The sequence below is a fragment of the Adiantum capillus-veneris genome, chromosome 1 (genome assembly GCF_014529385.1).
Source record: "Adiantum capillus-veneris isolate H3 chromosome 1, ASM1452938v2, whole genome shotgun sequence".
Classification (NCBI taxonomy): Eukaryota; Viridiplantae; Streptophyta; class Polypodiopsida; order Polypodiales; family Pteridaceae; genus Adiantum; species Adiantum capillus-veneris.
Genome location: NC_140931.1, coordinates 172065600 through 172093436, shown reverse-complemented (window position 1 = coordinate 172093436; position 27837 = coordinate 172065600). Strand labels below are relative to the sequence as shown.

Genomic DNA, 27837 nt, shown 5'->3' with positions numbered 1-27837 from the left:
TTTCACCCAACATATCTTTGGATGCTTAAAGTCTTATTAGAGGGTCTGTCCATTTTAATGGAGTGAGACACTCTTGTCCATACAACTCTTGAAAAGGAGACTTTCCAATTGAGCATTGAAATTAGGAATTATATGCAAATTCAACCAAATACAAATATTTGGTTTATTTACTCTACTCATGCACACAATAAGGTCTTAACATATCCTCTGTTCTCTCTGCAAATTTGGTTGGTTCTCTCTGTTTGTCCGTCAATTTGAGGTTGATAAGTAGTACTAAAGGTTAAGTGGGTTGTAGCTGAGAATAAGGCTTTCAGGTGAACTTTGCATCATGATCTAAAATTATACAGCGAGGTAAGCCATGATACATAAAGACAACTTTCATGAAAAGTTGAGTTATATCCTTAGTCGTAAATGTTGTCTTGACTAGAAACAAATGGGTCATTTTTGTAAGCATATTGACAACCATAAAAATAGACTTATATAAGAAGTCCTGTAATGAAATCCATGAATATGCATTTCCATTTCATTTGTGATGCATCAATAGGTTGAAGCTTACCAGGGTATTGAACCCGTTCATCTTTAATATGGTGACTTGTTAAACATATTGTAACATAGTTCAACACTTCATGCTTTCATCCTAGCCATAAGAAATTATTTCTTATTGTAGTGTAAGTTTAAATGTATTTTGAATGTCCTACAATAGGTATATCGTGAGCTTCTTGTAGTATTTGAAGTTTGATCCCACCATGATTTGGTATAAAAGATGTGTCGTAATAGAGATTATTGTCTTAAACATGAAAGCCTTTTATTTGCCTTTCTTGCTTCTCTATGAAATTATCCAAGATCATTTAATACATAATCTTTGTGTAATATGGATCTTGAGGCATACCTTCACGAAAAAGGTCAATTAAAGAGGTAGTAGAGGTTGCAGTAGAGGTTGCAATAGAGGTTACAAACACTACAATAAAGACGGTTCATTGTGGCACTACCACCCAACTTTCAATGCTGACATGGTCCGGGTCATCCATAGTGACTACTCAAATGATGCACACATTGAAATTTTCAAATGCAAGGAACTTAGTGCCATTCTCGCAAAAAATCCCATAGCCTAAAATGCACACAAATGTATACTTGTAAATAAAGAAGCCGCACTCTTTAGCTTTGGCAACAAGAGCGTTGGATCTTTACTAGGATATTGTGGCTTAAGTCTTGGGCAAGGGATCATGGATGCCAAAGAGATTGCATCCCGCATTGGTAACCAGCCATCTATAAAAAGCCTAAATATTGAGTCATTCAACGAGCTCATGAAGAGACTACCTTAGCCCTTTCTAGAAACTCTTCACATGTAATTACTTAGTATGTAACGATGCTTTGTTCAATTTCTTGTTGTACATTCGATTTCTATTCTAATTTGGTCTTTACCATTGCTAAATTGTCTTAAGAGTGTATAGTAATTGAGTTACAAGTGTGTACCAATTGAGTTTTTTTTTGTTAACGTCGCGTGGTATATTTTTCTTAAATTAACATCACAAAAGGGGGTGTAAGTAAGCACTTTTGCTTGTGTGCTTGGACGGGATGAGGGAGCGTAGATGTACAAAGGAGTGCATTGCAAGGTGACATATTGAGGTGGGGAAGCGATAGACTTCTGGCAAAGTCAAGTGCAAGGTAGGGTCATTCTTTGCACTAAAACATCGATTGCATTGGGCGGGAGGGCGAGGGAAGCATCAATTGATTGAGGGCTACAATGCCTACCATTGACCAAAATTGTGCTGCTAAAAGGTACCCCTAGGGCAAGGTGGGCTCCCCTAGGCCCCCACCTTGCCCTAGGGGCAAGTTTTAGCAACCCAATTTCGGTTGGTGCACATCAAGACCTCCAAAAAGTGCCCCTAGTGGAATGGTGGGCCCTGGTGGAGCCCATTGGGTGATACTCGGGGTGCAAGGTGGCCAAAATCCCGCTCCGAGGGGCTTGTGCTACATGGGGTCCCTTGATCATCATGATTATTAAAGACTATACCGCATATATACAATGAAAAAAATGTTATCTTCATTGCACCAACACCATTGAAATTTACTTAAGAAATTAAATCAACACATAATCAAGTTTGGTGCCTTGAGAATTATTAGCTCTGGCATGTTTTAGCATCCCATTTTTGGTTGATGCACATCAAGACCTCCAAAAAGTGCCCCTAGGAGCATGTGGGGGGTCACGAGAGCCCATTTGGCGATACTTGGGGGTTCAAGCCACAGCCAGAAGCCCGCTTCGTGGGGCTTATGATCCATGGGGAAACTTTTGCATGTTTGATCGGGTCAAACACGCTAAAGGTTGGTGCCTTGAGAATTATTAGCTATGGCATGTTTTAGCATCCCAATTTTGGTCAGTGCACATCACGGCCTCCAAAAAGTGCCCCTAGGAGCCCTGGGAGCCCATTTTGCAATACCGGGGGGGGGGGATGCAAGCCAGGCAGAAGCATGCTTCGGGGGCTTGTGCTCCATATGGCGGCTTTATCCTATTTGACCCGATCAAACATGCTAAAGTTGCCCCATGGAGAACACCCCCCTCAAAGTAGGCTTCTGGCCGTCTTCCACCCCAGGTATCATCGAATGGTCTCCCCTAGGCCCCCACCTACCCCTAGGGGCACTTTCTGGTGGCCTATTAATTCTCCCTTGATGTTAGCAATGTATTTTTATCCTTCGCCTTTTGACCTTGGATTTGATTTGGATGCATTATCTTGATCATCATGATTATTAGAAGACTATACCGCATATATATAGTGATAAAAAAGTTATCTTCATTGCACCAACACCATTGAAATTTACTTGAAGAATTAAATCAATACATAATCAAACTACAAGATGCACTGCTCTCATTGATTTGTAAAAAGTTACATCTTATGTGAGACTTTGAAGTCAACAATTGTTACAAAGGCTTTTCTAACTAGTGGGAATGGAGGCAAGTTTTGCCACGTAGATGCATTGCTAACACCATACCTTTTATGGTAACCCTATTGGCATGCCACTAAATCTTGAAAAAGAGAAATCAAACTGTCTTTTGCGCCTTGCTGTAGCGCTCCTAAGGCAGCCGATTGCACTCTGTTGACCCTGCCATAGTCTTGAAACATAATTTCTTTTACTAGCCTTGTAAATGGTGCCTTGGGAATTATTGGCTCTATGCTCTTTTGATATTTTTGTATGTCACAGAGAGCACAAATTCCAAGCCTCCACCTATGCTTCTTTTGGATTGGTGGGGGTGGTGGAGGCTACTCTCTACATGTCCATGCAGGAGTATCATGGTGGTACTTTTTTGGCCTCTCTTCAAATGCTTGCATTGTTTCATCGGCATGCTTGGGGGGTCTTTGCGCTTAGGAACTCTCTTCCCCTTTCCCCCACCATGTCCACTACCAACATTTTTTATCCAGTTGTACAAGAAAGAGACACAACCATTGAGAGAAGAACCAGGTATTCTACTCATAAATTTGTAGCTATTTAGGTTTTCCATTAGTAATTCTAGAATTATAGTACGCACTAGTATAGGGATTTTTATCACAAGATTAGATTGGACTTACCAAATCAAAAAAGGCATATATCCATAGCAATACACAGATTCAAGGTCTAGAATGTTTTAAAATCTGATTTTGAAAAATAAGCAAATCAAATCTTGATGATAAACCAAGGTTTTTAGATGTGGTGTTCCACAATAATACTCAGCAATAGGTTTTTATTGTGGTGTTCCACAATAATACTCAGCAATAGTTTGCAATAGTTTTCTCATATTGCAAACCAACTTTTAAAACCTTATCATCAGCATCAAATAATATGAAAAAAGAGGGGGGTTACGATACTTTTTATTGTCAACAAATATCACTGCAGAATCCTCATGAGTAGATTTAATACAAATCGACCACTTACGCTAAGAGCTGAGAAAGTATGTGCCTTTGAAAAAGCTATAGAAAAAATGACATTTAAGTTTCTCTCTTTTGCAAGATCAGATCTACAAATGTTTAAATATTCATGCTAGTTCATGCTTCCCCTATGAGACAAGACTAGGAAACCTATCTTATGCCTTAAATTTGAGTTACCTTGTGACAAGAGCCTATCCTTTGGAATCGAATTTATCTTGAGGAGGTTTCATTTTTCATTGATTAGAACCTAGTGACTTGTCAGGTATCCTCCTATTGTCGAGTGGTTATAATGACGGGGTGAGGACCTCACATGTGGTATTAGATAGAGCCTAAGTATTAGATAATGACGGGGTGAGGACCACAACTTTAGGTTTCATCGCAACATGATGAAAATTTTGTTGAAGGTGTTATCTCCTCCATTAACAAGAATCCAGAGGGATGGGAACTTGCATGGGACTGCAAAGGTGGCATCTTCTACATCATGTAAAAATCTCGGATGTTTTTCCTCTTATTTAAAAACCTTCGATGAGGAGAAGATCTACAAGTTATCTAGCTTTACTACATCCCGAGTACTACTAGGAATGACTACATTGTTATCTCTGAAGACGACATTGAGACAACCTTAAATGAATAGGTATTCAATCAAGTGGTGAAGGTGATTCCTAGATACATAATCGAATCCATTTCTATCCCTGACATTTTTTCCCAAAATAAGAGCCAGGGTATTTTACGACCCTCTCATGATGTGTATAAGAGCTACTACTCAAATGGAATGGTGGATTGTAGAAACTTAACTATATACGTCAATCGATTGTACCATTATGTCCTTGGATATCTAGCTCTGAGAATTATCTAGCTTTTTAGCAAAGCTAACCCTTGTATATATCACGATAGAATAAATAAATGCTTGTCTAAGTTCTCAATAAGGCCAACTTTTTTTTATTTCTTGCAGGAATAAAAGTTATGGCATCTTGAATTAATTGCATCTTAAGTTTTGTCTTGAGCTATTGAAGTTTAAATCACTTTGTCATAATAACTAATATCTAATTCTCCTAAAATGATTTTCTCATGTTAAACTGATCATTTAATATGGGGAAGTGCCAGGGGAGAAAAAGCTAGAATATTGGTTAAGCTGGCAGACCGGCCACAATAGGGATCCAAAGGGGGGGGGGGGCATCTGCAAAAGAGCAATGTGCAACAATGGGCTTTAAAGACCCTAAGGTTCGGAATGGAGGTGGGCCAATGAGAATGAGGCTAGAGTAAATCTAGTTTAACTAATTCAAAAACACTTAATACAAGAACCAATAAGAATTAAGCTCTCTAGAAGCCCAATGGCTTGCCTGATTCCTATTGGCCAGGAGACAAAGGGGTCCAATGAGAGTTTAGTTGCATTAATTAATTACCTAAAGCTCTCACAAAAGGGGAAAGGGGCACACATGTCAGAAGGCTATCACTTATGCTGCTTAAATTTCATTGGCTAGAGCTGGGAGAGGTCCAATGGGGTGTCAGCATGAGTAAAATACAAGAGGGGTCGACCAAGAGAGAGAGGGGGCTGAATTTGTCAAGTCATTAGCACACACATTGTCACACAATCTCATGTGTGGAGCAAGAATAATCTCTCTCTCTCTCTCTCTCTCTCTCTCTCTCTCTCTCTCTCTCTCTCTCTCTCTCTCTCTCTCAAGCTTTAATGGAAAGCTTATCACCTACTCCAAGCTTGTGAGAAGGGAGGCCTATACCAACACCTCTTGGCTTTGTGATGCAAATCCAACCAAGAACCAAGCTTCAATGCATGCTCATCTCCTCTACCATGCTAATTGCTAAGCTATGCTATGCTAATATGAATGATTATGTGAGGATATGTACATCTTTCTCGTAAGACTACTCCTTCCTCTCAATCTACTCTCATAGCCCGCTAGCTCTCACCATCTTCGAAGGTGTGTGAGGTCTTGGATCTGCGGCGGCCGTGAGGGAATTGATGTTGTGTTTTATAGGTGTTTTTCTTAGTGCTTGAAGCTTCCATCTTCATTGCACTAGCTGTTAAGTATGGAGCCTGATTTACCTTGTAATCTTCTGTGGTAAAAGCGCACATTTGTAAGGCCCCCATTATGAGGAGCAGCCATTGTGCGTGAAGGAAAATCACTCACCAAAAACCAAAATTTTCACGGCCAAAAAATCAGGGGCAACTTTAGGGGCCTCGCCGGAATATTCCTTTTCGCCAGAATATTATGGCCGGACGGCGGCCGAAAACTGGTCGGAAAACAACCGTCGGTTGGCCGGTCGTCGGAAGTCAATGACCGGTGGCCGAATTCAAAAGCGGACTTGTCTTGTCAAGGGCGGCCACACATGGGCGGATTGGAGGGTCCGATTTGGACTTATCTACACAAGGGCGGCTACACATGGCTGCCTCTCATGAGAGAGGACAGCCCTTTTGGCCTATAAAAGGAAGCCATTTCTACACACATTTCATAGTGTGAAGTTGATGCAACAAGGTGAGTGTGAGGTGGTGAGAGTGAAGCAAGGCGGGAGCTCTATTAAGGGTTTAATCCCTTTGTAAACTACTTCTTGTTTTGAAGTACTAAAGCCATTGAGTGGTTGCTTTCCCGTGGACGTAGCCCACATTGGGTGAACCACGTATATCGTGTGTACGCTCTCTCTCTCTCTCTCTCTCTCTCTCTCTCACTCTCACTACTCTATAATCTCGTTATGTGAATCTGTCTCTCTCCATTAAGTAATCTACTCAATTATCTATTTAGCTACGTCTTATTTCCTAACAACTGGTATCAGAGCAAGGTTTGCTCGTAGCTAAATTATCTCAAGGAAAGGATTCCTTGAATTGAGTGGGAGTTATGGCAGAGGAAGGGAAGCTCAAGATTGAGAAGTTCAACGGTAAAAACTACCAACATTGGAAGATGCAGATTGAAGACTATCTCTACCAGAAGGACCTCTATTTGCCACTAGGCGGTCTTGCAAAGAAGCCCGCAACGATGGCAGATGAAGCATGGATTGTCCTTGATCGAAAGGCCCTGGGAACAATCCGGTTAAGCTTGGCGTCAACGGTGGCCTTCAATGTTTCGGAGATGAAGACCACGGAGGACTTGATGAAGTCACTTGATGACTTCTACGAGAAACCATCGGCATCCAATAAGGTATTTCTTATGAAGCGCTTGTTCAATCTAAAGATGGCAGAGAATGGTCCAGTTGCAGAACACCTAAATTACTTTAACACAAACATAAGTCAACTTCGATCGGTGAAAATCAATTTTGATGACGAAGTGCGAGCTCTTCTTATACTATCATCTCTACCGGATAGTTGGGACAGCCTTGTGATGGTTGTAAGTAATTCTATCTCTGGCACAAATACTCTTAACACTAGGTTGGTAACCTAATAGGACATAAAAGTGTCCTTTCAGGGTTTTGAAAAAAACCTCCAAAACCATAGTAGATCCACTCATTTTGTGAAATCCTTTCATGAGGTTATAGTTCAAGGCCTACTACACATGGGAAAAATAAGAAACTTGTAAAATTTCTCATCTTTTGGTCACACCAAGCCTCCAAAGTTGATGGACCAGTACATTTTCATCAAAACAGTCATTTCTTACATTTTGTTGCATAAAAATAAGATTAGGGATTTTTGTAGGACTTGAGATAAATTCCCTAGTTAACTTCAATGGGTTGGTGATCATAACATATGATTGCTTCTCACTCACTATTTTTTGTTTTGCAAAAATAAATAGGTACAAAAAAGTTGAATGTTTACCATTCTACAAACCTATCATCAAAGTTTCTATAGCCACGCTCAATACAAATAATATATGCATGTTTTCTTAGTTCCCTATTGTCCTTTAGGTTCATAAGGAGCCATGGAGCATGTCAAAAGAATAATACATCTCTTACCAAGGGAAATCTTGGGGACAAAGATGAAGTGCTAAATACAGCAAACATGAAAAAACTGGGTTCAACATTATGAGTCGTAGAATCCCATAGAAACTATTCAATATCTAGCCAAATTTGATCCTTATGACTAGATATGGTTACTACCTACAAAATGCACGTAGTTGTCACAAGAAACTAACAATATTGAAAAAGCTATACTTGATATACTAGAGTGTTTCGTTTTCTTCTATAATTGAAAAAATCAACCATCATTGTCTACTATACAAAATAGGGTATTAGGTGCCCCAAAACTCAAGGAATATTAGCTTTATGTTACAATATGCGACATGGAAAATCAAAACTGCATTTGGATATCATGAAAGCCACCAAAAAAATCATAGAAGAGCTAAAATTGGTTAAAAAACAGGATTTGACAATTTTTGTAATTTGGTCATAACTTACAACTTTAACATTTATTTCTCCCAAGAAGCATCAGGACATGTTTAGGGCTACTAAATATAGTTCTCTAGCATTATAGACCTCACAAACATGAATTGGTATAGTTGCAAAAAGTTGAAAAAAGCCAAAAACAGGACCCGTTTTTTCACACAGTTTAGGTTGTGAAATGTTGTGCAAGGACAAGGTTAAAGATGGAATTGATATTCCAAAAAAATGTCGAGTTTTTTTCAGCTCATGAGACAACTTTTTAGACAGATAGCACCTCAAAATCCATTTTGAAACTCTTGACCTAATTCGAGGAAAATGGTCACTTCACAGGACATAAAAGTGTCCCATTACCAACCTAGTGTTAAGTTTGATGATGTTGTGGGTGTTCTCCTAAGCGAGGAAATGTGAAGGAGAAGTACAGGAGAGTCATCAAGTGCTGCATTGTCAGTGGAAACAAGAGGAAGGCCTAAGGAGAGGTTCAAAAACCAAAAGGGTCGTGATCGCTCAAGGCGGAGCAAGTCACGCACAAAGTCAGTTCTTGAATGTTGGAACTGCGGCAAGAAGGGCCACGTCAAGAAGGATTGTTGGTCCAAGAAGAAGAAGGAGACAGAGTCTCAAGACAACAAGCCAACATCGGAGGCCAATGTGGCAGGTAAAGTAGAGTAAGATGCTCTAATTCTCTCATTAGACAATGTGTCTAATTCCTGGATAGTAGATTCCGGGGCTTCATTCCATGCGACACCACACAAGCAACATTTCCAAGACTACACCAAAGGTAATTTTGGGTATGTATACTTGGGAGATGATGAAGCTTGTGAGATTGTCGGAAAAGATACAGTTTCTGTCAAAACTGCTAATGGAAATGAATGGAAGCTTAAAGATGTTAGGCATGTTTCTTCTCTTCGCAAAAATTTGATCTCTACAGGACAATTGGACGATGAAGGTCACAACATTGCATTCGGAAACAAACGGTCGAAGATATCAAAGGGATATTTGGTGGTTGCCAAGGGAGAAAAAGTCGGCACACTTTACTTGTGTACTGTTAGCACGCATCCTTCAGCTTGTGCAGCAACTACATAAGTTGATAGTGCGGTGTGGCACTATCGGCTTGGGCATATGAGTGCCAAAGGAATGAAAATCCTTCAAACAAAGAAGCTTCTACCAGGTTTGAAAGAAGTGGACTTCGAGTTCTGTGAAGATTGTGTTTATGGTAAACAAAAGAGGATAAAATTTCAAAAATCGGGAAATGAAAGAAAAAATAAAAAACTTTAGTTGGTTCATTCTGATGTTTGGGGTCCTGCAAGTACACCATCACTTGGTGGCTCATTGTACTATGTAACATTCATAGACGATGAGACTAGAAAAACATGGGTTTATGTCATGAAGAATAAATCCGATGTATTTTCAATATTTCAAAGGTGGAAAGCCTTTGTGGATAATGAAACAGTTACCAAGGTTAAATGCCTCAGATCCGACAATGGAGGCGAATATTGCAGCCAAGCTTTTCAAAGCTTTTGTGCTAGCAATGGCATTCGGAGGCAAAGGACAACCCCAAGGACACCTCAACAAAATGGGATTTTGGAAAGGATGAACAGGACAATCATGGAGCGAGCACGAAGCATGTGGCTACATGCAGGCCTACCGCTTGAGCTTTGGGCGGAAGCTGTAAGTACGTCTGTGTACTTAATCAATCGGTCACCCTCAACGGAATTGGATGGGGGAGCTCCAGAAGAGGCATGGAGAGGTAAACCGGTGAATTCTGCATTTCTCAAAGTGTTTGGGTGTGAGGCTTTCATGCACATAGATAGAAGCCTAAGATCAAAGCTAGATGCAAAATCCAAAAAGTGTTTCTTCATTGGCTATGGAGAAGGTGACTTTGGGTATCGCCTATGGAATCCTGAAGATGGTAAAATCTTAAGGAGTAGGGATGTAATTTTTAACGAACAAAATACGTACAAAGATTACTTGGAAAGAAAACAAACAAAAGAAACAGGTGATGAGTACATGGAGCTTGAGGACGGTGAAGACTCAAGGACTGCAAACGGTGACAATGTGCAACAACGTCAACCTTATGAGGAGCCTCAAACTATTCCCCGAAGATCTACAAGAGCAAGTAGACCTCCAGAAAGGTTTGTTCCTTCCTTCAACCATCTCTTGATCTCAGATTATGGAGAGCCAGAATCATACGAAGAAGCTATGCAACATGAATCCAAAGAAGAATGGACGAAGGGCATGCAAGTGGAGGTGAACTCACTACATCGCAACCAAACATGGGAGTTGGTTGAGTTGCCTAAAGGTAAGCGGGCACTTCAAAATAAATGGGTGTACAAGCTGAAGGAAGAAGGTGGGAAAAAAAAGGTACAAGTCTAGGCTTGTAGTAAAAGGGTTTTCTCAAAAGAAAGGTATTGACTTCAATGAATTATTTTCTCCTGTTGTAAAAATGAACTCAATTAGCCTTGTCTTAAGCCTTGTGGTTGCTCATGATCTAAATCTCGAGCAAATGAATGTAAATACGGCATTCGCTCACAGTGACTTAGAGGAGGAAATCTACATGCTTCAACCAAAGGGGTATGAAGTAAAAGATAAGGAGAAAATGGTTTGCAGATTAAAGAAGAGCTTGTATGGTTTAAAGCAAGCATCAAGACAATGGTACTTGAAGTTTGATCGATGGATGTTGGATCATGGATTCACAAGATGCAACTCGGATCACTGCGTCTACACGAAGAATTTGGGAGATGGGAAATTCATCATCCTAATGTTATATGTTGATGACATGTTGATTGCAAGTGCTAACATGCAGGACATCAAAGACCTAAAAGAGGAGCTGTCTAAATCTTTTTCAATGAAAGATTTAGGTGCTCCAAAGAGGATACTTGGTATGAAAATATCAAGGGACACGACGAAGAAGACAATAAAGCTATCTCAAGAAGATTATATCAAGAAGGTACTAGAAAGGTTTGCAATGCAAAATGCAAAACCTATTTCTACACCTTTGGCTGATCACTTTAAACTAATGAAGGATATGTATCCAAAGACACAAGAGGAGATAGCCTATATGTCTAAAGTTCCATATGCTGCAACGGTAGGTTCTCTAGTGTATGCTATGGTCTGGACAAGGCCAGACATTGCACATGCAGTGGGAGTTGTGAGTAGATTCATGGACAACCCAGGTAAAGAGCATTGGCAAGCTGTGAAGTGGATACTTAGGTATCTAAAAGGGACAACAACAAATGCTTTGTATTTTGGAGGAACTGATATTTTTCTAGAAGGGTATGCTGATGCAGATATGGCAGGTGACAAAGATACTCGAAGGAGCACTACTGGCTATGTGTTCACGGTTGGAGGCACATCAGTAAGCTGGGCTTCAAAGCTGCAGAAAGTGGTTTCACTTTCTACCACGGAAGCAGAGTATGTAGCAATGACGGAGGCAAGCAAAGAAATTCTGTGGCTTCACAAATTCTTAGAAGAGCTTGGATTCAAACAAGACAATTGTGTCTTGTATAGTGATAGCCAAAGCGCTATCCATCTTGCAAAGAACTCAGCCTTTCATTCAAGGACAAAGCACATTGAGGTGAGATATCACTTCATATGCACTCTTTTGGAAGAGGGACAGCTAAAGCTAGAAAAGGTGCATACAAGTGAAAATCCTGCAGACATGTTTACAAAGGTGGTCAACAAGGAGAAGTTGATCTTTTGCTCATCTTCAATCGGCATTCAAGGATAAGAAGCCAGGATGGAAAGCAGTCACACAGGTTTGGTTTTGAGATCAGTCTCCAAGTGGGAGATTATTAAGTATGGAGCCTGATTTACCTTGTAATCTTCTGTGGTAAAAGCGCACATTTGTAAGGCCCCCATTATGAGGAGAAGCCATCGTGTGTGAAGGAAAATCACTCGCCAAAAACCAAAATTTTCACGGACAAAAAATCAGGGGCAACTTTAGGGGCCTCGCCGCAATATTATGGCCGGATGGCGACCGGAAAGTGGTCGGAAAACAACCGTCGGTTGGCCGGTGATCGGTAGTCAATGGCCGGTGGCCGAATTCAAAAGCGGACTTGTCTTGTCAAGGGCGGCCACACATGAGTGGATTGGAGGGTCCGATTTGGACTTATCTACACAAGGGCGGCTACACATGGCTGCCTTTCATGAGAGAGGATAATCCTTTTGGCCTATAAAAGGAGGCCATTTCTACACACATTTCATAGTGTGAAGTTGATGCAACAAGGTGAGTGTGAGGTGGTGAGAGTGAAGCAAGGCGGGAGCTCTGTTAAGGGTTTAATCCCTTTGTAAACTACTTCTTGTTTTGAAGTACTAAAGCCATTGAGTGGCTACTTTCCCATGGACGTAGCCCACATTGGATGAACCACGTATATCGTGTGTACTCTCTCTCTCTCTCTCTCTCTCTCTCTCTCTCTCTCTCTCTCTCTCTCTCTCTCTCTACTCTATAATCTCGTTATGTAAATCTGTCTCTCTCCATTAAGTAATCTACTCAATTATCTATTTAGCTACGTCTTATTTCCTAACACTAGCTAGTTGTTAAAGGAACACAAAGACTTGTATTGTAAAATGTCTCTCTTGATGGGGGAAACCTATAATACAAAGCCTTTTGGAGGGGGGACGGGCTCCATGTAAATCCGGTCCTCAATTGTCGTCAATAGCTTAATTTCTCTCTCTTTTGAAGTATTTTTCATGCCTATCTAGCTAGGTGATATGCTTTTTGTTGCTCTCTCCACCCAAGCACTCTTGTTATGCTCATTAGGAAACTATTCTAATGAAATTCTCACCATGTTAATGCTATTTTTTGCTACACACAAGTTACTAGGCCATTAAATGTTACGTTGGTGTCAGAGCACAAGGTTTGTCTTTTCTGGCTGAAGCAGGGAGGTCCTCAAGCTAGCTATAAATGGTTGGTACTATTAAATGCAATTGAGTAAGTAGAATAGGGATTTTCCAGCCTTGCAGTGCGACTGCCTTCGTGCAGATAACGGGGCATCACCATCGAGAGCTATGGTCTTAATAGTGGAGTCCTATAGGGCTTGCCTACGGCTTAACCACTATTGAGCTATTAGAAGCTTGACAGGAGCCGGTGTTGTTTTGGTGATGAAGGACCCTCTCTTCTATTCCTTGGAATTAATGGTATTCAAGCCATGGGTACAGTAGCTTGTGTGCTTTTTCTAAAGGGATAAAGAGGAGTAGCAACTAGGGCTTGAAGTGCCAAAGTACACCTAAAAAAGTTTACACCAAAAGTTGTTAGAATGGCTGACAATAGTAAAGAGAGTGAAATTAATGTTGATAGCTTTAATTTTGCTAATGAGCAAGCTATTAATAATGCCTCTATACTTGTTAACTACCTTGTTTCTAGGCTTCAACAAGCCATGGGAAATCCATCCCTCCAAAGTGAAGTGCAACAGCAGCTTCGTGCTCATGGGATTCTCCAAACTCCCCACCATGACGAGAGAGTACCTTGGAAGCCTCCTTGCGAGACTCCCAAAAGAGGCCTCTCTCCGATTCGGGAAGGAGAAGAGGATCCATACGAAGGGCTGAAAATTTTGCTTCTTGATGATGCATCTCCTTCTCAAAGGAGAACTCAAGAGCCCCTACCGAAGGAACAAGAAAGAACTGAATCTCCTGTGTAACATTTAATGGCCTAAAAACTTGTGTGTAGCGGAAATTAGAATGAACATAGTGGGCATTTCATTAGAATAGATTCCTAATGAGAATTACAAGAGTGCTTGGGTGGAGAGAGCAACAAAAAGCATATCATCTAGTTAGATAGCATGAACAATACTTTCAAAAGAGAGAGAAATTAAGCTATTGACAACAGTTGAGGACCGGATTTGCATGGAGCCGGTCCCCCCTCCAAAAGGCTTTGTATTATGGTTTCTCCCATCAAGAGAGACATTGTACAATACAATTCTTTGTGTTCCTTCAAGACTAGCTAGTGCAATGAAGATGAAAGCTTCATGCACTAAGAAAAACACTTAGCAAACACAACATCAATTATCCCCGGTCTCAGACTTGGCCAAGACCTCACACACCTTCAAAGATGGTGAGAGCTAGCAGGGTATGAGAGTAGATTGAGAGGAAGAAGGCGTATCTTACGAGAAATATGTACATCTCCTCACATAATCACTCATATTAGCATACCTTAGCTTAGTAATTAGCATGGTAGAGGAGATGAGCATGCATTGAAGCTTGGCTCTTGGTTGGATTTGCATTACAAAGCCAAGAGTTGTTGGTGTAGGCCCTCCTTCTCACAAGCTTTGAGTAGGTGGTAAGCTTTCCATTAAAGCTTGAGAAGGAGAGAGAGTCTTCTTTACTTCACACATGAGATTGTGTGAGTGTGTGTGTGATAATGCCTTGCAAAAATCAGCCCCCTCTCTCTCTTGGGCGACCCCTCTTGCTAATTGCTCATGCTCTCCTCTCATTGGACCTCCCCAGGCCTAGCCAATGGTAATTAAGCAGTATAAGTGATAGCCTTCTGACATGTGTCCCCCTTTCCCCTTTTGTGAGAGCTTTAGGTAATTTAATCATTCAACTAAACTCTCATTGGACCCCTTTGCCTCCTGGCCAATAGGAATCAGGCAAGCCATTGGGCTGCTGAATGCTCATTGGACCCCTTGGGAGACTGTCCAATAGTCTTCTAGAGGACTTAATTTTCATTGGTTCTTTTATTAAGTGTTTTTAAATAAATTAAACTAGATTTAATCTAGCCTAATTCTCATTGGTCCACCTCCAAGGCCATCCAATAGAAATTGGGTACACCTTGTGGGCATCTGGGCTAGGGAGCTGACATGTGTCCCTCATTCCCTTTGTGTAAAGGGAGCTTGTGTATGTGTGTGTGGATTTCTCTCTCATCCCCTACAAGCAAGGCTCGCCCCCTCCTAAGTAGGGATGTGTAAAGACTTTTTTGGACACACACAAAGCATCCAATTCCCCTATGGTTGACCTTTGGACACAACCTTTGAATTTTGGAACCTTAGCATTTTGGAAGTCTTAATGGGCTGAACCTTAGGGTATTTTTAGCCCATTGTTGCACATGGCTCTTTTGCAGATGGTCCCCCCCTTTGGATCCCTACTGTGGCCGGTCTGCTAGCTTAACCAATATTCTAGTTTTTTCTCCCCTAGCACTTCCCCATATTAAATGATCAATTTAACATGAGAAAATCATTTAGGAGGATTAGATATAGATTATTATGACATCATACCACCTCGGTGGAGATGGCTCCACGAAGACAGCGGGCTAAACGCTCTCCATCACCTCCTAAACGGAAAAGACCATCGCACACTTCTCCACACCATAATTCAAACAGGGATGATAAAAAGCAAGAGAAGAAAAAGGCGAGAAAGAGGTTACCCTCTTCTCCATCTTCTTTATCCTCTTCCTCTTATGAAGAAAGTGATGGTGCCAACAAGGAAGACAAAGGCAAGAAAAAGGCGAGAAAGAGGTCACCCTCTTCTCCATCTTCCTCAAATTATTCATCTTCTGAAGAAAGCGATGGTGCAACTTTTGAACCATAAAAAAGAAGAGGCCATAGGAAATCCTATGCTGCATGGAAGAGGTCATCCAAGTTCAAAGAGGGAGGAAATAGCATCTCTTTCCTTACCTACGATGACACCTTTGGTGCTACAGACAAAGTCTTGGCCTTTATCGAACAATTTGATGCGGCGTTTGGAGATGAGGGCTTCACGGAGTCCTCTAAGCTACACCATGTAGCTATGCACTTTCAAAAGTCCACCAGAAAATGGTGGTCTATAGAGTCTACGGGCCAACGGTGAAGCTCCACAAACATGGAAAGCTGTAAGAGCTTCCATCATGAAGCAGTTTTTGGCCACCGATTCCAAAGACAAAGTAATCACCAAATGGCGGAGCTTGAAGCTCTCTCCCTACGAATCCTTCACAAATATGTGGACAAGTTTTGGGATTTACATCTCAAAGCCACTTTCTTCAAAAAGATGGATTTTGGAGAGCAAAAGCAACAATTTTTGCATGGGCTTAACCAAAGAAATGGTGGAGTATGTCAACTCCCAAAGGCCACGCACCATATCTACGGTTATACACCATACTATGGTGGCTTCTCGAATCAATTTCCAAATGGAAATTCTAAGCCCACGGAAAACAAGGGTTCCAATGAGCCTAAGGGGAAGGACAATGTCCAAAAGTCTCCCAAAAGCAATTCCAATAACAACAAAGCTAAGGAGAAGGGAGTTTACAAAGGCAAAAACAAACTCTCTCCTGAAGAGCTTGAGTGTTATCGCAAAGATAACCGCTGTTTCAAGTGCGGTGAGCAAGGGCATGCTTATCGCGCTTGTCCCCAAAAGAACACCCGCCATGAACCTCCTAGAGCTACCTTGGTCGAAATCCAAGAAGAGGAAGCTCAACACAAAGGATCTCTTCTATGCCATGCTTGGGGAAAGGTAAGAGAACATGATGCTTTTGTTCTCTTTGACCCTGGTTCTACTCACAATTTCATATCCACAGAGTTGGCCACCAAGTTAGGCATCCAAGCCTATGAGATGGGAGATGTCCTACCCGCAAAGGGTGCTTTCAAGGGGCAAGAAGCTTCAGCCACTCCCTTAATTGGGATTAGAATTCTTCCAGGCACAGCAGTCAGTTCCTCAAAGGTCCCTTATGATTGCAAGCCTTCAATGCACTAGGCTCCATGTCCAAAGCTATGTGGACAAAGAGGATTTCTTTATCTCTCCTCTCAAGCACAAGGATGTAATCCTAGGGGCACCATGGTTTGATCGCATGGCTGCCAATGTTAAATTCCCTGAAAGGAAAATCTACTTTAAGTATAGAAAAAAAGATATGTACATAGATGCTAAGGAAATGGGTAACACCATACCCATTGTACATACGCAAGCTTTCAATAAGTCAATAAAGAGCTCTATTTCCGTGTACATGATTTTTGTTAAAGATTTTACAAAATGAACCTAATGCTTTAGCAAAAGAAAATATAAACAATCACAAGGAACTAGAGTTATCCAATTTTCTCAAGGGGTTTCAAGATGTCTTTATTGACAACATCCCTTGTGATCTACCTCCTAAACGAGGCAATAATGACCATGCAATTGAACTTCTTCGAGGAAGTTCACCGCCTAATAAACCCCCTTATAGAGTTTCTCAAGCTCAATAAGAGGAGATTATGTGGCAAGTGCATGAGTTAGTTGAGAAGGGCATGGTTAGGCCTAGCTCATGGGCCATTTTGTTCACCTGTGCTATTAGTGCAAAAGAAAGACGGCACATATCGTATGTGTGTTGACTATAGAGCACTAAATACGATCACTATCAAGAATAGGTTTCCCGTTCCACGGGTAGAAGACCTATTTGATAAGCTACAAGGGTCCACCTACTTCAGTAGGATTGACCAAAAAAAGTGGCTATCATTAAATAAGGATAGTTGATCAAGACATTGTAAAGATCGCATTTTGCACTACATTTGTTCTTTACGAACACATTGTCATGCCTTTTGGCTGACCAATGCACGAGCCACATTCAACCACTTGATGGAGAAGCTATTCAGGCCTCACCGTACCTTTACTGGAGTGTTCTTTGATGATATCATCATCTACTCTAATTCATTAGACAAACACAAGCAACACCTCCAGGTAATATCTCAAGTCTTAAGAGAGAATAAACTTTATGTTAATTAAAAAAAAGGTGAAAATTTTCTTGAAAGAGATTCAGTATTTAGGTCACATTATCTCTCAAGATGGCATCCAAATGGATCCATCAAAGCTAGAGGTAATAAAGGATGGCCTAAACCAAGAAATCTTCATGAACTAAGAAGCTTTATAGGTATGTGTGCATTGTATAGACACTTCATAGAAAAGTTCTCACAAATTGCAAGACCATTACATGACCTAACAAAGAAAAATGTTAGGTATACATGGTCTGCAAAGGAGAACAATGCTTTCAAAAAGCTTAAAGAAAAGCTTATCTCTCAACCTGTGCTTACACTGTCAAATCTCTCAAAGACATTTGAGGTCCAATGTGACGCTTGTGGTGATTGTCTTGGAGCTGTTTTGCTCCAAGAAGGGCACACCATAGCCTATGAAAGTCGAACGCTCGACCCTATTGAGCAAGCTCTAGGCATATATGAAAAGGAACTCCTCGCAGTTCTACATGCCTTAGACTCATGGAAGCACTATTTATTGGGGACTCCTTTCATTCTGCTGACGGATCACCAAAGTCTTAAGTACTTCATGACGTAGACTAAGCTCTCCGACAAACAAATGAGGTGGGAAACTTTCCTTTCGCAATTTCATTTTCATATTGCTCACATTGCTGGCAAGCATAATAAAGTAGTCGATGAACTCTCAAGACGGCCGAGAGTGAATGCAGTTTCCATAGCAACTCACAATGATCTATCTTCTATGATAGATGAATTGATCCCGATTCTATAGATGTGATTTCAGCCCTTACACTAGTGAAAAAAGAGGAACCATTTACTTTACAAGATGGTTATCTTCTCTATGGCAATAGACTATGCATCACCAACTCACTAGTGAGAAAGTAATGTATAAATCTCATGCTCCTCCTTATGCAGGGCATAGAGGGATTTACTCTACCCTAAAAGGGATTGAAACATATTTCTATTGACCTACCATGAAAGCAAATATACAAGAGTATGTTTTTAAATGTGTGGTATGCCAAAAGACAAAGTTTGATAGAGGGAAGCAATGTGGATTGCTTCAACCTTTGCCAATGTGTGGTATGCCAAAACACAAAGTTTGACAGAGGGAAGCAATGTTGATTGCTTCAACCTTTGCCAATCCCTAATTCACCATGGGAGAGCATATACATGGATTTTATCTTTGGATTGCCTAAGTCTATCCATGGGAATACGGGAATATGGTCGATAGTAGACAAGTTCAGTAAACAAGCTCATTTTATACCTGTCAAAAGGACTATCAAAGCCCATCAAATGGCAACCCTATTCATTTCACAAATCTTCAAGTACCATGGATTGCCAATGTCCATAGTGTCAGATAGAGATTCTAGAATGACCAGTAATTTTTGGAAGGGTTCTTTGAGAATTTAGGGACAAGGCTAAATTTCTCTTTGACCTATCACCCGCAAACGGATGGCCAAAGTGAAATAGCTAACCTAACAATTCTTGATCTACTAAAAGCCTATGTAACGAAAGTAGATCAAAGGTCCCAATGGGAGAAGTACTTACCCTTAGTGGAGTATGTCTACAATAACACTGTACATACTTCCACTGGAAAAGCACCTTTTCAGGTAATTGAGGGAAGATAAAAAAGTCCCCTGCTACTTAAGGTACACGGGAAGATCTTCGCTGCAGATAAGTATAGCCAAGACCTACAAGAATCTTTCCAAAAGATTAAGGATGCTATCTCTATCTCATAGCAAAGGCAAAAGGTTGCTGCTGATACGCATAAAAGAGCCCAGGCCTTCAAAGAAAATGATTGGGCCTTACTTAAATTCCGCAAGGCTCGATTAAGGCACACGACGGGCAAGAATCCTACAGGACACCAAAAGTACTATGCTAAGTTAGCAAAAAGGTTAGTACTATGGTCCCTTCCAAATTCTTAGGCCAATCAATGAGATGGCGATGACCTATCAACTCAAGTTGCCATTGGATCATACACAATGCTTTTCATGTGAGCCTACTAAAGCCTTACAAAGGAGAGCCACCTCAAGAACCAACTATTGAAGACCCACAGAAGATTGAAGACCAAGAAGAGGTGTTGCAGCTCGAGTCCATTCTCCAACATGAAGACAAGGTATTAAGAGGCGGTAAGACTATCCAACGATATCTTATTAAGTTTAAGAATTATCCTTTTGAAGCTGCTAGGCACATAATTAAAGGATAACCTAAACCTTGTCAATGCACAATGCTTCCCTAGAGTAAGCAAATGTACAAATGTTTAAAATGAACAAAGTTATTGTCTTATAAGACTCTCTTTTTCTTTATTGTGCACAAATGTGACGTAGTATGCATGCTTAGATCAAGTTTGCGGAGACGACGTCTCCCAAACACCAAGTAGAGCTTGCCACTCTACTATGGAAGATTGATAGGACTAATGTGTAGACATGCTTGCGACAGCCTTAGGCTCTCAAGCGCCAAATGGATTAGTCATCCATTCTGTAATGATATCATAGGGTAACATGGGGATCCTCTACCCGCTAAAAAAAGGACTAATTGAATAGGCTTTATCTTCTCTACCCCATAGTCAAGGACAACTATGATTCCAAGAGAGAGGTAATGTCATGATAACTAACATCTAATTCTCTTAAATGATTTTCTCATGTTAAACTGATCATTTAATATGGGAAAGTTCCAGGGGAGAAAAAGCTGGAATATTGGTTAAGCTGGTAGACCGGCCACAATAGGGATCCAAAGGAGGGGCCATTTGCAAAAGAGCAATGTGCAACAATGGGATTTAAAGACCCTAAGGTTCAGCCCATTAAGACTTCCAAAATGCTAAGGTTCCAAAATTCAAAGGTTCTGTCCAATAGTCAAAGCTTAGTTAAATTGGATGCTTTGTGTGTGTACAAAAAGTCTTCAATGAGTCCTACATAGGAGGAGGCGAGCCTTGGAAGTAGGGGATGAGAGAGAAACACACACACACACACTCACAAGCTTCCTTTACACAAAGGGAATGAGGGACACATGTCAGCTCCCTAGCCCAGATGCCCACAAGGTGCACTCAAATCCTATTGGATGGCCATGGAGGTGGACCAATGAGAATGAGGCTAGAGTAAGTCTAGTTTAATTAATTCAAAAACACTTAATAAAAGAACCAATAAGAATTAAGCTCTCTAGAAGACTATTGGACAGTCTCCCAAGGGATCCAATGAGCATTCAACAGCCCAATGGCTTGCCTGATTCCTATTGGCCAGGAGACAAAGGGGTCCAATGAGAGTTTAGTTGCATTGATTAATTACCTAAAGCTCTCACAAAAGGGGAAAGGGGGACACATGTCAGAAGGCAATCACTTATGTTGCTTAAATTTCATTGGCTAAGCTGGGAGAGGTCCAATGGGGTGTCAGCATGAGTAAAATGCAAGAGGGGTCGACCGAGAGAGAGAGAGAGAGAGAGAGAGAGAGAGAGAGAGAGAGAGAGAGAGAGGACTGAATTTGTCAAGTCATTAGCACACACCTTACCACACAATCTCATGTGTGGATCAAGAAGACTCTCTCTCTCCTTCTCAAGCTTTAATGAAAAGCTTATCACCTACTCCAAGCTTGCCAGAAGGGAGGCCTACACCAACAACTCTTGGCTTTGTGATGCAAATCCAACCAAGAGCCAAGCTTCAATGCATACTCATCTCCTCTACCATGCTAATTACTAAGCTATGCTATGCTAATATGAGTGATTATGTGAGGAGATGTACATGTTTCTTGTAAGACTACTCCTTCTTCCTCTCAATCTACTCTCATACCCTGCTAGCTCTCACCATCTTCAAAGGTGTGTGAGGCCTTGGGTTTGAGGCCGTGAGGGAATTGATGTTGTGTTCTATAAGTGTTTTTCTTAGTGCTTGAAGCTTCCATCTTCATTGCACTAGCTAGTTATTGAAGGAACACAAAGAATTGTATTGTAAAATGTCTCTCTTGATGTGGGAAACCTATAATACAAAGCCTTTTGGAGGGGGGACCAGCTCCATATAAATCCGGTCCTCAACTGTTGTCAATAGCTTAATTTCTCTCTCTTTTGAAGTATTGTTCATGCCTATCTAACTAGGTGTTATGCTTTTTGTTGCTCTCTCCACCCAAGTACTCTTGTTATGCTCATTAGGAAACTATTCTAATGAAATGCTCAATATGTTCATGCTATTTTCCGCTACACACAAGTTACTAGGCCATTAAATGTTACACACTTGATATGGCATTGAATCTTAAATCAAATCACCAATAAGTGCATTATTGCATAGGTACCATCCACTGCCTTGTACACTATTGCACATGAGAAAAAACTTCTCCTAAAACAAGCCGAACCTCCCACATTCAAAGGCAAGAAAACCCATATTGAGTGCGATGCAAAAGCTTGGATTGAGGCTTTGGAAGACTATTTTGAAGCTGCAGAGACCCAACCCAAAAATCAAACTATGCTTGCAATGTTTTGCATCACTGGCGATGCAAAGATATGGTGAAATCATCATTGCAAGGAGTTGGGTATCCTATGATCTTTCCAGTCTTAGGAGGATATTAAAAGAGAGTTACAGAGCGATATCTTCCACTAGCTCATTGGACCATAAAGATGAATGAGTTGTTTTCTTTGAAATATCCTTATCAGTAGGGAAGTACTACTCTAAATTTGTAACCCTATAAGATGTGAGCCCAATATTTCCATTGAGCAGCAGGTAGCTAGATTTTGTCAAGGATTAAATCAGCCTTTGGATACTTGTCTTGAAGAAATGAGACCCATTTCACTCCAGGGTGCTCTCTTAAGGGCAACACCTTTGGCTAAAGAAATGGAAAGGAATCAAGGGAGAGCAAACTTTAGAAACCAAAGGGACATGCCCAACAATTGGAACACTAGACGTGCTAATCAAGATTATCAACCTCGTCCTATAGCAACAATAACTACAGTAACTCAACGCCATCATCCAAATATTTGTTGCTATAAGTGTAATGAACTAGTAGGTCACTATAGAAGTCAGTATCCCATAAGAAATGTAGTAACAACTGCACATGCGATTCCTATAGCCCCAAATGGTAGAGGTCAACCTATTCAAGGCAGAAATGCAAGAAGAGGCCATGGAAGAGGAGTTGTGGCCCGAGCCTACAGTAGGAGACCAAGCTGATGAACGAGCAACTCTTCATGCCGCAATTGAAAATCTTGGGGCAAGACAACAATATGTATTCATCCAAGCACCGGGAGCTTGCCAAGGTGAAAAAAGTTGAATTCTTAATTGACTATGGAAGGACACACTCATTTTTCTCTCTTAAATGCACAAGAAAGCTAAAGCTAAACCAATACCGTATTAATTATAGATCTAACAAACGGAAAAGAAGTCCTAACTCAACATACAATAAGTCATGTAAATTTTAAACTCGGGGGATACCCTACTTTCGTTCACTTTTTCACTTTACCCCTAGGAATTTATGATGGGATATTAGGGATGGATTGATTGAAACAAAACCAGGTTCACATTCACTGTGCACAAGGGAATTTTACCTTTACAGATAACCTTGCGAATGAGGTTCTAGTTCAAGGAAAGAATGGGAAACCTAAGGCTCACTTAGTTAAAACTAGTAGACTTTTGAAGGGTCTACAAAAGGATCAACAGATTTATGCAATTAAAACCATGGGAACTGACCTAAGGCCATTTTTTAAAAGCACTAGGTATAAAGGTCAAATTGAAAGTGAGAGACCTAATTTTTACAATGAATGTTGTACATGGCGAGCTATTACTACATAGAGTAAATTTAATCATCATATCTTCTTTTATGGGCATCCAATTCAAGTTATTGCATTGTGTTTCTCTTTTCTTGTTTGTTTATTTGAGTATATACATTGTCAGTTTGGATGAATTTTGCCATAATCTGAGCATAAATCCACTATTTTGATAGTATTTTCAAGTGATAATTCCAATTTGCTAATAGAAGATTGTTTCTAGGCCTTAGATAATGTTGTTAGACCACTTATATTCACCTTTTGTTGATGTGAAAAAGGATGGATTGCAACTCATGTACCTCTTAAAAATGGAATGTCAGGGTCCATATAGGTTCAATTAACTCTTGCCTATAGGCTTTGAAGTATCATTGTATATAGAGCTGACACAAATATTTTGTATGGAGACTACAAGAGGTCAAAAGGTACTTGAAAAATACACTCAATCCTTATCTACACAAAACTACACTCAACTTCATGGCAGACAACAAAAACTAATCGTAACATCTACAAGAAAATCTTGATAATTCACCAAGCAAACAAAGTTCAAACGTTACCAAACTTATAGGTCAAGTAGATGAAGCTTAAAACACATGCCTAAGGTCTCAAATCCACTTTTCAATCACTTTTGAAAGAACACTTAATATCTACAAGGGCTGTTTTAACATAGTTTTTTTTTGGCTCAAAGTGCACTCAATAGCTTAGCAATGGTGCCACCTCTCCTATGCATAAAATGTAATTTGGATGATTAAACTTGAGTTATGATTCTATTAAGAAGAGGATTAGATACAAAGCATAGAATCATCCATAAGAAACTTAAAATGTCACATAGAGATTTCGCAATGGAACAGACAACACCTCAAGTAGACAATCCACAAGGGAGTTATGAGTGAGAGAATATTGCAAGAGGGTAGAAACAGACTAGAGAGAACATACAGGTAATTATAATCTCAAAACTCACAGCTTCGACTATCAACTTTATATTCTCATAAAAATAATTGAAGTTATAGCTTTGAAGATGATCAGTTTTAAATATAAAAAATGAAGGTAATTACAAAATTAAGCTAAAAAATGAGCCGCTTTGTTAGCATGCTGGTAACATTCTCCCACTCTTACTCTGGGTCATCCATGACAATGTCATATTGCAAGGTAATTCTTTGGCATGCAAGCTGTGTGCTATTTCCTGAGAGCTTCAAGGGCTTCATAATATTTGATTATGAGCTTCTTGTCACCTTTTGTGAGAATCTAAAGATCTATTGGTATCTTGAGCTCCATGACTAAGTATCCAATAAATCTTGCTAGTAGATTTTCAATGATTGGGCCAAAGATCTTTGTTCTGAAGGTAAGGAAGCCTCAAAGGTTTGCATATTCCATAGAGCACTTCATCTAGTGGCTGATCTAAGAGGTCATACATCAAAGTACCTAGTTGCCTTCTAAGAAAGACATCCATGGTGCGTCTGTTTGCTCTACTTGATGAAATGTCTACATGCATGTGAGAATCATCTTGGCTATTTTGATGAAAAAAATGAATTCCAAGTTTGGGATTCTCTTGAAGACCCCTATTGCATCTCTAAATGTCATCATCATGTAGTCAGTAGCTTTTCCTTTTGGTGGAGAGAATCTAAGATAATTCAGCTAGGTGGGATGTTGCTTCAAAATGATTTGATGGTTATCCCAACTCCTCACTTGGGATTGAACAAATGGTGAGATCCTTTTTTATCTCTTGGGGAGCTTGTGTGTGCATTATCATATACCTGGGATGCTACTTTAACCAATACTTTCTCCAGGATGGATATGGCTCTGTAGTATCAATTGCTTGGTCCTTGATCAATCATTCTTTAACTTTGAGGAATTCATACTTCACTAGCACATAAGGAAGAGATTTTTGATGCCATGTGTCAATGATCTTATGAGAGGTAAGATGAGAAACATTTCATGCTCCTCCTCGGCCATTGTCTCTTTCCATATGTACTTTATCTCTTGCTCAATATTCACCCTTAAAAAATTGTGCCTTCAACCTTAGTGATTGGCTCAGTGGTGTCTTCTTCTATGATGGTTTGTTTTCCTTTAAGCTACATATGAGCCACTTGTAGCTCTTCTTGAAGCTTGGCAATTTGCTTTAGATAGTCTTCTTCCTTGTGCATAAAACTGACTGATAGTTCTCTTCTTTGCATTTGATCTAGCTTTAATTCTATCTCTAGATCTTTACTTCTGCTCTCTCTCTCTCTCTCTCTCTCTCTCTCTCTCTAATATATATATATATATATATATATATATATATATATATATATATATATATATATATATATGAATTCCAGATCTTCAAGAGGGTCCTTGCCTTGATGGTATATAGGGTTCTTTGTTTGAATCTTACGGAGATTTAAATCTTTAAAATCACCTTGTAGACCTCGTTCCCTTTCAAAAGCCTCTTTCCCTTTTTCCATCCTTGTGGATCTCTAGGAAAGTTCTTCGATGATCACTGGTGGTGGTACTTTAAGTCTCTTTGAGTTCCTTTTCCCTACTTTTTGTTTACCTTTGACAACCCATTTTCTTTCTTCTTTAGTGTTCAATGGTTCAAGAGCACTTTCTCTGGACGATTGGTCTTCCATATCATGTCGTTCTGGGGGGCCTTTGTCCCTCTCTTCATCTTCATCTGCGGATGCTTATACTAGTCTCCCTTTAGATCTTCTAGCGGTGAGAGTGGTGGCTTCTTGTTTCTGTTCCTCTTGTTCTTCATTATTTACACCCATCACTAGCCAGGCATAAACAACCGCCCTAATCTAGGATCACCTAGGCCATCTACACTTAGGACAAAATTTACCATCAAAATACCATACAAGTGATAAAGAATATCTCTATAGCCCTTTATAAAAACATTTTTATCCAATTGTGTGAGAAAGAGACACAAACATTAGAGAAGAATCATCTATTCTAGTCATAAATATGCACCTATTCTGATTTTCATTCGTAATTCTAGAATCTATGGCCAATCTTATAGTGTGTACAAATATAGGGATTCCTATCACAAGATTAGGCCGGACTTACTGAAATAAAAAAAGCCCTCATTATTACTTTGTCCACTGGTTTGGAAATACCTTAAAATAATGTTCTTAATCATTTTTTGAGGATGATATCTTCTATTTGTCAATGGTATGAGAACACCTAATATAAATTTGTATCTACATTATGGTTGGCCTATTCATGGTGCTCAAATGGAACTTCTTAATAACCTAAAAGGCTAACATAATGAGGTTCTAATTTTTCTTTTCCTAAACGAAGGAGAGTAAAGAGTTACTGAACTAATCAAGACCACTGATCCATTGACATGGAAACATGAGCCAATACCCACTTTCCACATCCACACTCACACTTTAAACTTGTTTCCTAGTTACTACCACATGGTTGTTCATAACACAAAGTTCATTTTCTTATACTTTTTGTCATGGATTCCTCAAAACAACCCTTCAAATGTTATCAAATCAAGACCAAAATATTCTTTCCTAAAAGAAAAATTACTTTTTTAAACGTCAAAACCCTAAAATTTCACTTCTCGTTGTGAGAGTTTATTACCCTCGATGTCTTTGGTTACCCATATAACCAAATTGTCTTGTAATCTATGCACAAATTCACAAAGTGTCGTACAATCTACACACAAATCCATAGGGATTATCTTGTAATATGGTCACAAACACGCTATAGTCTAAACTCCCTTTGATATCCACGGAGGAGGGCTTAGCGGATTGAATGCTATAACATTGCATATGGGTGTACATATCATGCGTATAAGATTTAAAATAAAGAAGGCAATTTTTTCCTATAATTGAACAATCTATTTTTCAAACAGTCTTTCTTTTGTAAAAAAGAATCATAAAAAAATATGCCGTGATTACTTTGGATTTGGTTTTATTTTTAGATTTTTTTCTCTTTTCACTTCTCTAACATCTATGCAATGCATGTAATACTTATATATATTATTCTAACCTTATCTATTGCGAGGCCGATGCCTAGCAAATTTGATGATACGTCCTCCTTGTGATTCTTTTTCCCTTAATAGATTTCCAACTAGCATCACCCTCATCAAAGTGAGTCTTGCACGGGTTCTTTTTGGGGCCATCTTCACCCCACTACTTAGTTAAGTTGACACAAACCGTTTGGACCATAAGGAAATGGCAATGATAATTACACCAACTTATATGTCCCTTCCAATAATTTAAATTTAAGGAAATAAAACAGGTGATTATGTAAAGTCTAAA

At 39.9% G+C, this 27837-nt stretch overlaps 1 pseudogene; it reads left to right on the top strand.

Annotated features, from left to right (window-relative positions):
• The first annotated feature begins 22902 nt into the window (after nucleotides 1-22902).
• The window catches only part of LOC147466018 (large ribosomal subunit protein eL36z pseudogene), a 55784-nt pseudogene continuing 50849 nt past the window's right edge, over nucleotides 22903-27837 (top strand).